General features: G+C 42.5%; 1 pseudogene; it reads left to right on the top strand.

Moving 5' to 3' along the window:
- Nucleotides 1–4,078: 4,078 nt before the first annotated feature.
- LOC113900816 lies at nucleotides 4,079–8,211 on the top strand (annotated as a pseudogene).
- Nucleotides 8,212–9,838: the final 1,627 nt, after the last annotated feature.

Genomic DNA, 9,838 nt, shown 5'->3' with positions numbered 1-9,838 from the left:
CACTTCAGAGTCAGTTTAAAACATGTTTTGCTTCTTAGCTGAGCTCTGGGCAAGTGAGGTCGCCAGGAAGCTGAGTAAAGGAGAGGTGTCTGGACAGAGATAAGTGGTGGATCCCAATTCCAGACAGCGAGAGCGGCCCTCTGAGATGCAGCTGTTTGGAGCTGGATAGGTGCTTGAAATGTCCAGTGACAACTGAGGGACCCTGGGGGTAAAGTCCTGAAGGTGCTTCTTAGGGCTTCATTCTTAGGTTGAGGTTTCCCTCTGTCCTCCAGACACTAATAAGTAATTCATTTATACTCTCTCTCACTGCTGCCCCCACTCCCCCGCCTCTCTTTCCATTTCTCAAACTCTCTTACCCTCTCAAAATTCTACAGGTAAACTAACACAAAATTATAAAGGTGCAAAGGGTGTGGAGTACAGAATCGGTCCTTCTCATGTCCCTAAGCTGCAGACTGCCCCGGGGGTGACTAGTGTCCACTTTCTAGGTGTCCATGTGCTTTTGTTTTTACACAAATAATGAAACAAAATACTGTTCGGTATCTTATTTTCATTTTCACTTTAAACACCTTGAAACCAGTTCATATTGATACGGAAAGAACTTTCTTTTTCTTGTAATGGATACAATGGTATTTCTTTGCATGGAAGTACTATTGTTCATTTAACGAGCCTCCTGGTGTGTTATTCCTCTTATGATTGTAAATGGCATTAAAACAAATAGCCTGCGCATGTCCAGGTGCAGCAGTAAGAATAAATTCTTAGATGTGAAATTGCTGGCTAAAGGGTGTGAAAATGTTAAGATTAGGTAGCTGTGTTCTCGGTTTAAAAGGGCAGTGTGAGGTGGACCTCCCTGGTGGTCAGGTAGCTAAGACTCTGCTCTCCCAATGCAGGGGTCCAAAGTTTGATCCCTGGTCAGGGAACTAGATCCCACATGCTGCAACTGAAGATCCCACAGGCTGCAACTATCGCCCGATGCAGACAAATAAATACATAAGTAAATAAAACACTTTTTTTTTTTTTTAATTGCAGTGTGAAGTATGCTGCTGAGGTGGGCACACAGAGCTCTGTATGAACACAGCCTCAGGAGAATGTATCTATTAGGTGGAGAAAATCTGCACAAACCTTTCACTTCATGCCAATTTGCATTACTATACAATAGGCTTTCAATAAATGTGAGGAATTCACTGAAAAAAAGAGCACCAAAGAAATCCTAGGTCTTGTGTCTGTAGGAGAAAGAGGTGTAGGTGTGCCTAGTCACTCAGTTATGTCCGACTCTGTGCGACCCTATAGACTATAGTCTGCCAGGCTCCACTGTCCATGAGATTTTCCAGGCAAAAATACTGCCATTTCCTCCTTCAGGAGATCTTCCTGACCCAGGGATTGAACCCGTGTCTCCTGCACTGCCGGCAGATTCTTTACCACCGGGCCGCTGGAGAAGCCCAGGAGAGAGAGGAATAGACCAGACCCCAAATCATCAATTCCAGACCCAGCGGGATCGAGACCTGCTGCTTCTAGCGCTCTTACCTGTTCCGCCTGTCCCACAGGCCTTCCACTTCCTCCCTCTGCTCCCCTCCTGGCTTCACTTCCTTTCCCTCCCAGCCTAACTCCTGTGTATCGGTAGTTGTCAGTGCCTCCAACTCTTATTATTTTTCCCATCCGTGACACATGTTTTTAAACACCCCACAATTTGTACCCACTCCCTGCCTCTCCACTAGTTCAACAAGCAGTGCTGGAGAAATTTGTCGGGAGCTGCGCTAGGCGTTACTGACAAAATGGAGGCACAGCCCCAGACCCCTCTCCTCATTCCGCAGGCACAGTCCCGGGATAAAGGAGTTAGGCCTTGTAATTTTGACTTGTCTTTTCCTCTCCTTGGCTGAGTTGACTGAAAAGGAATATTAAGGTGCTTATTGTTCTTGAGAGAAGCATGAGAAGGCACAAAGCCTTCTGCAGCTGTGCTCAGAAAATAATTCATAAAGTTAATCATTGACATTTGTTCAAGGACTTTTACAAAAGAGTGTTCCAAGGATGAGCACGTAGGCCGTAGCTTGAGGCCATGGGAGGGATTGCTATCTGAAGCCTATTTGTGAGGAGAATGTTTATGGCAAAGGAGTTTACTGAATTTAGGGCTTAGAAATAATTAAAACAGTTAGAAGTTAAAGATTTAAGGAATGTTGTAAAGTTAGCATATTTTACTATAGCTTATAGAAGTTAGGTGGAGAAGGCAATGGCACCCCACTCCAGTACTCTTGCCTGGAAAATCCCATGGACGGAGGAGCCTGGTAGGCTGCAGTCCTTGGGGTTGCTAAGAGTCAGACACGACTGAGCGAGTTCACTTTCACTTTTCACTTTCATGTATTGGAGAAGGAAATGGCAACCCACTCCAGTGTTCTTGCCTGGAGAATCCCAGGGACAGGGGAGCCTGGTGGGCTGCCGTCTGTGGGGTCGCACAGAGTCGGACACGACTAAAGTGACTTAGCAGCAGCATAGAAGTTAGGAATTTTTAGAGACACTATAGCTAGAAGCCCTTTTAAGAGATAGTGAGCTCAGGATGTTAGGGGCAAACAGGATTTAGGAAGATAAGTAGTAAACTGAGGAATGTAGCATGAGTTACAATGTAATCACAAGTTAACTATAGGACACATTAGAGGAGGTAGATAATAGATGATAAGGCTGATTCTGAGAGAATCATTGAAGCAGGAACTCTGTTTGAAGAGCAACAGTGATTTATGGAGATAATAAATCTGGGAGAGGGGGAACTGAAAATGTCAAACCTCTGGCCTAATGTTTTTGTAAAAGTATTAAAGAGAATCTTAAATTTGAAATAAACAGGCAGTCCATAGAAAACTGAGAGGCTGCCTCATCGCCGACACCATTCATCTCTCCAGGTTGAATCCCTGGCTTCTGGAGCTGGACTCCGGCAGAAATTCTATCCTTGGGGCAATCAGAGATTCAAGTCTATCAGGCTCAGCTGGGACCACGGCATGGTCTGACAGCCCTCTGCCTGTTTCTCAGCAGCTCTTCCTTCCACTGTCCTCCTTTTCTTGTCTCAGTGTCTACCACGCTGACCACAGCCAAAGTGAAAGTGAAAGTGAAACGCTCAGTTGTGTCTGACTCTTTGCGACCCATGGACTGTAGCCCACAAAGCTCCTCCATCCATGGGATTCTCTAGGCAAAAATACTGGAGTGGGTTGCCATTTCCTTCTCCTTGACCACAGCCAACCAGGCTCTAAGTGTCCTTCCTTTCTCATCTTCTTAAATACCTTGTTTGTTATTCCTTGTCTTGTATATCTTCGACTACTTCCTCTTTGTTCCTCTCTTTCTATAAAACTTATTTTATGTTCATTCTTTCTTCACAGTTCACAAACCAGGCATCTAGTACATGCTCAATAAATCCCTTTATAAAACCAAATTTATTCAAGTATAATTTACAAATAAAATGGACATTTTAAGTATATAGCTCATTGAGGGAATCTCCCTGGTTGGTTCAGTGGCTAAGACTCCCAGTGCAGGGGGCCTGGGTTTGATCCCTGGCCAGGGAACTAGATCCCACATGTTGCAACTAAAGTTTCTGTATGCCACAACTAAAGATCTTGCATGCCACAAGGAAGATCAAAGAGTCCACGTGCTGCAACTAAGATCTGGTGCAGCCAAATAAATACATGTAAAAGATAAGATATACGGTTCTTGAGTTTTGTCAAATGCATAATCCCATGCCATCACCCCTTAATCAAGGTATAGACATTTCCCATCAACCTAGAAAGTTATTCCCTGCCCCTTTGTGATCAACCTGTGACCCCCTCTTCTAGGTAATCACCCATTTGATTCCAATCATCTGGCTTAGTTTTGCTTCTTCTGGAATTTCATAGAAATGGAATCATGATATCTGTACTCTTTTGTCTCTTCTTTTACTTAGCATAATGTTTCTAGACTTATCCATGTTGTTCCTTGAATTAACATTTTGTTCCTTTTTAATGTTGAGTAGTATTCCATTTTATGGATATACTACAATCTTTTAAATCTATTTACTTGTTGGAGGCTAACTGGTTGTTTCCAGATTTTGGCTAGTGGGAACAAGGTAGCCATGAACAACTGGACACAGGTCTGGATAAAAAGTTTCATTTATCTTGGGTAAATCTCTAGGAGTAGAAATATTAGATCATAGAGTAGGTATATGTTCAACTTTAAAAGAAACCTCCAAACTGTTTACCAAAGTGGTTTTATCATTTTACATTCCCATGAACAGTTATGAGAATTCTAATTGCTTTATGTCTTTGCTAACAATTACTGTCAGTCTTTTAAGTTTTAGTCATTCTAGCGAATGGTATATGTCATTTGGTTTCAATTTGCATTTCTTTAATGACTAATGATGCAATTTACCTTTTCATATGCTTATTGGCCATTTGTATATCTTTCTTGGTGAAGTGTCTGTTCAAGTCTTTTCACTATTTTTTTTATTGTGCTTTTTAATTGGTGTATGAATTTAATTGTGTTTTGAAATTGATGTGTGAATTTTTATATAATATATATACAAACTCTTTGCAGAATATGAGTTACAAATATAGACTGGGATCTAGACATATCCTAGCCCATGACTTGCCTGTTCATTTTCTTAAGTGTCTTTTGATGAACAGAAGTTTTACATTTTGATTTCTCAGTCTTTATGGTTACTGCTTTCTGAGTCCAGTCTAAAAATATTTGCTTAGCTCAAGATCATGAAGATTTTCTTCAATGCTTTCTTCTAGAAGCTTTGTCTCTTAACCTTTTCTGTTTAGGATCATAAACAATCTCATATGTTTACCCAGTTTTTTCAGTACAGTTTGTTGAAAAAGTTTCCTTTCCCTATTGAATTTCTCTGGATCCTTCGTCAAAAAACTAATTAGCTACTCTCCATCTTGATGTCTAATTCTACTTGGTTCGTTTTTATAGTTTCCATTTCTCTGCTAAGATTATCCATTTGTTAATTTATTGTGTCTGTCTCTTCCATTCCATCCTTGAATATATTCATAATGGCTGTTTTAAAGTTCTTGACTGTTGTGCTAGTTATCAATTTATTGCCTCTCAGAGCTAAATCAACCTTTCATGATCTGCTCTTGCTAATGGATCAGACCCTTTAATCCCTATTGTTGCAATTACAGTGTTAATTTTTGCCAGTAGAGGAAGCTGGGGGTACTTTGCAGGAGAAAGTTCTATCCTGGTTCCAGCGCTCCTGTTCTTGTTCGTTTGCTCTTGTTGTATGTCTTAACCACTGGACTGCAAAGGAAGTCCCTAAGGAGCTGCATTTTGGTTTGGGTTTTATTTCCAGCACCTGGCCCTGTCCTTGGCATCTGTAAAAGTAGTGAACTGGATTTCATTCCATAGGGTGACTCCTAGGAGGACCAGGCCAAAGACCCTTCCCCAAGAGGGTCACCAGCAAAGAAGGCTCTCCCTGACCTTTAATCTTCGCCTCTTCCTGGTGTAACTGGCAGGTTAACCTCTCCAGAGGCAGCCAAGACCTCCCTCTTATCTCCTGCATCCTCCAAGTCAGCATGGAAATGAGGTCTCCCAGGGGCCACAGCTGCGATGTATGGCCCTCAGTTGGCTCTTCCCCAAGTCTCTCCCATAAGGAGCCTCCCTAGGAATTATGCACAGTCCTCTCAGGCATCGTATCCTCTCAGCATCGTGTCCTGCTCCCGCCAGCATCACTTCCCAGGAGAAGGCAGTTCATTTTCTCCCTGAATTCCAGTCCCTGGCACAGATAAACCCCTGGGAAGCATTTACTGAAACTTTCCAGGCTTTTCTCAGCATGAACACTTTACACTTCTGCAGTAAACTAGACTGCTAGAGTAAGGCAAAGGAGTTGTCAGTGCCACGCTGCTGCATGCTGCCAAGGAGTTCAGGGTGGGAGGTGGTGGGAGAGGATGGGGTTTCTCATCCCTTCCAACCCAAGCAGAAATTAGGTCTCTCACCTGAGCATGCCACCGTTCCCCCCCAGGCCAGCAGTATTCCTGCTCACTGGTCTACCTTCGGGTGCCCTAAAAGATCATCCTGGATTTCTGCTTTGTCATTTTAGTTGATGTCTCTGCTTCTGTCCCAGTCATTCACTATGAGGACCCCACCTCTGAGACCACCCCCCTGCCATGTCCAACCCCCACAATTTACAAAAGGGGAAATAGGACCAAGGAGAAAAGGATCACAGCTCAAGGTCACAGCCTGCAGGTCTGGTGGGAACACACTTAGGAATCCTGACTCGTAACAGGGGGCTTTGTCCCATCCACTGATCTCAGCCAGAAAGAAATGGTCTTGCCACTGCTGAGGGCTTATGCCGAGGGCCCTTCCCTGGGTCCCGGATGATGTGACTGGCTAACACATAAACCTTCCTGTACTCCGGGTTTCATTTGAAGTGGTGTGCATACATTCATTTTAAAAAATTAACTCAGCACTGGGACTTCCTTGGTGGTCCAGTGGCTAAGGCTCTGCATTCCCAATGCAGGGAGCCTGGGTTAAATCTCTGGTTGGGGGGACTAGACCCCACATGCCACAACTAAAGATTTTTTTCATGCCACAATGAAGATGGAAGATCCTGTGTGCCACAAGACCCACAGCAGCCAAATAAGTAATAAAAATAAAATGAACATCAAAAAAAAATTTGAAAAACAAAAAAAAAATTGAAAGCACCCTATGAAATATATTTTCTATTTTATAGATGAAGAAACTGAGGACCAGAGAGGTTAAGTAATCTGTCCAAGGTCACACAGTGACAGAGATGAGATTCAAAGCCAGGCAATGTGGCTCCAAAAGCCATGTTTTTAACTTCTGGATCATCCTTTCCTCTCAGAATAACAAACTATTGTTGGGTGAAGACAGCCCAGACAGTATTTTCTTAGGCCCAGACATGCCTGTCCTAGAACGGTGAAAACGTCAATGGGAATCTTCCTCCCCAAAGAGGCACGCAGGACAGCACTCTGAACAGACACTAAAAACAGCTCTCAACTCAAAGCGCCCAGTGCTTGTGTCACAGTATGAGACGTAATGGCTTTTGATGGAAGACTTCCAGGCAGACAATGGTCTTTTTGGATCCATTACTTTGCATTTGCATCAGATTGGGTCACCTCCCATCTCGGGGCTCCCCAAGACTTTGAACACTTTTTCAGTAACCCTTACAGAAAGACATCTTCTGAGAAATGCAGCATGGTTACACAGTGCAATGGATCTCTTGGGGAACACCAGAGTTATCAGTGAAAAATATATTAAATGACTCAAGGGCTACTTTGAAGCATTTTGCTATGGCTAGATAGTAAAACTCCTAGAACTAGTTCTTATCTCTGTAACAGAGTGTTCCTTTAGTGCAATGAGAACACATAAAGCCCACAATTCATGCAGGACACATTCTGAAGTTCTTAAAAGAGAAGGAACCTGAAGATGCCTTCTGTGTTGTGACAGTAACAATGGTCGATCTTTATCCAAGAGGATCTTAGCATTTTGTCTTTGGACAGGCCTCTTTGACAGCTGGATGGGCAAGCTTTGCCAGGTATGACAGTGATTTTATATCTCTGTGAAGGCAAAGTGAAGAAGCTCCAGAAAATACTTTCCAAGGGGCTTTTTGGTTTTTGATAACTATTACCCTCCTGGATGATGTTTTCCTGCTACAATCCTGTAAGACTTTAACCCATGAGATTGGACACATATTTAGACTTCAACCTGCCTAATGCAAGGCTCCAGACACTTGGAAGAAGCTGACCAGAGACCCCTCCACCTTTGCCCTGTTTATGCAAGCTGCAGAGTGCTGCTCTTCAATATTACAGAAAGATACACAGTGGACTGATGATGAATCCACCAACATACCTGGAATTACCCTGAAATACAGTCATGAGGATAATGTGAATTCGCTGGGAATTCCCTGACTGTTCAGTGCTTAGGACTCTGTGCTTTCACTGCTGAGGGCCCAAGTTCAATCGCTGGTCAAGGAACTAAGATCCTGCAAGTGGCACAGTGTGGGGAAAAAAAAAGAAGGTGAATTTGCCAAAACCAGCGGAAATGTTTAAAGAATGGAAAGAGTATTCTTGTGATAACCTATAGTTGAAAAGAATCTGAAATACATACATATACATACATACAGCTGGATACTTTGCTGTAACTAACACAACATTGTAAATCAACTATACTTCAGTATTAAAAAAAAAAAAAAAGGAATGGAAACAGTGAATAATAAAATGCCTTGCTATTCTCCAAAAATAGGAACCTTCAATTAGGAGTAATTAAAACAAATACTTGCATATTAAAAAAAAAGATTTATGTGCAATATTTCATTTAATCCTCATCATAGCTCTATGAAGAACATATGCTTTTTTTAAATTTTTATTTTAATTGGAGGCTAATTACGTTACAATATTTTGGTGGTTTTTGCCATACATTGACATGAATCAGCCATGGGTGTCCATGTGTTCTCCATCCTGACCCTCCCTCCCACCTCCCTCCCCACCCCATCCCTCAGGGTCATCCCAGTACACCAGCCCTGAGTACCCTGTCTCATGCATCGACCTGGACTGGGGATCTATTTCACGTATGGTAATATACAGAACTTACTCTTATTGAACCTATTTTGTAAACCTTTCTGAGGCTTTGAGAAGCTGGGTAAACTGATGAAGCTCACTCAGCTGATGGAGTTAGTAATGAGGGGGACTGGAATATGCCGTTGAAAACACACCACTTTCACATAAGGATCACTTTGTGCTGAAGACAATTACAAAACAGCAAATGCAAAAAAAAAAAAAGCCATTTGCCCTTCCCCACCTGGCTGAGAAAAAGTTATTAATTTTCGTTTGTAAAGGTGTCTCCCTCCCCAATGCCAGGAAAGAGAAAGATAACTTTTGGACTCTTAATCACCAAGGACAACTCTAGACTCTTAACAGGACAGGGATGGCATTAAGAGGAATCTCTGAAACAAACCTCACTAAACCTTACCATCATCTGCTATTAGCTTCCTCCCATATATTTACCTTCCCACAGTTTGCCACCCTGAAAAGCCTAAACTCCTTTTCTTTTGTCTAATCCCTTCTCCACAAATTTATTGTTCTTTATTAAGATGCTATATAAGGGCCTTCTCTTGCGGTCCAGTGGTTAAGAATCTGCCAGCCAGTGCAGGGGACCCGGGTTCAATCTCTGGTCCAGGAAGATCCCACATGTCATGGAGCAACTAAGCCTGTGCATTGTAAGTATGGAGCCCAAGGGCCCTAGAGCCCATGTTCCGCAACAAGAGAAGCCACTGAAATGAGAAGCCCGTGCACTGCAATCAAGAGTAGCCCCCACTTGCAGCAACTAGAGAAAGCCTGTGCCCAGCAACGATGACCCAGCACAGACAAGAATAAACAAATGAATCTTAAAAAAAAAGATGCTATATAAGCCCCAAGTTCTTTTTTCTTTTTTCTGGCTGCCCTTCTTGGCTTACAGGATCTTAACCTGGGCCCTGCAGTGAATGTGCTGAATCCTAACCACTGGATCACCAGGGAATTCCCAAGCTCAAAGTTCTAACCATCCCTTTGAATTAGTCATCATTGAGTTTCTCCCATGTATATGCATACTGCATGTCTTAATCAACTCTGTTTTTCTCTTGTTAAATTTTCTTTTGTCAGTTTGATTTCCAGGGCTCTAGCTACAGAACCTAGGCGGGTAGAGAAAAACTTGTTTTCCTCTCCTACAGGACTTAACCCAGATCCTCCCTTATCCTTTAAATCATCTCTTGATTACTTATAATAGCTAATACAAGTGTTATGTGAATAGTTGCTGGCATGCAGCAAATTCGAGTTTTGCTTTTTAGAAATTTCTGAAATTATTTTTCCTCGAATATTTTTGCTTCCAGTTGGTT

This window comes from Bos indicus x Bos taurus, chromosome 11, assembly GCF_003369695.1.
Source record: "Bos indicus x Bos taurus breed Angus x Brahman F1 hybrid chromosome 11, Bos_hybrid_MaternalHap_v2.0, whole genome shotgun sequence".
NCBI lineage: Eukaryota > Metazoa > Chordata > Mammalia > Artiodactyla > Bovidae > Bos > Bos indicus x Bos taurus.
Note: the sequence above shows the minus strand (reverse complement) of the source record. Positions and strands in the feature narration are given on the sequence as shown.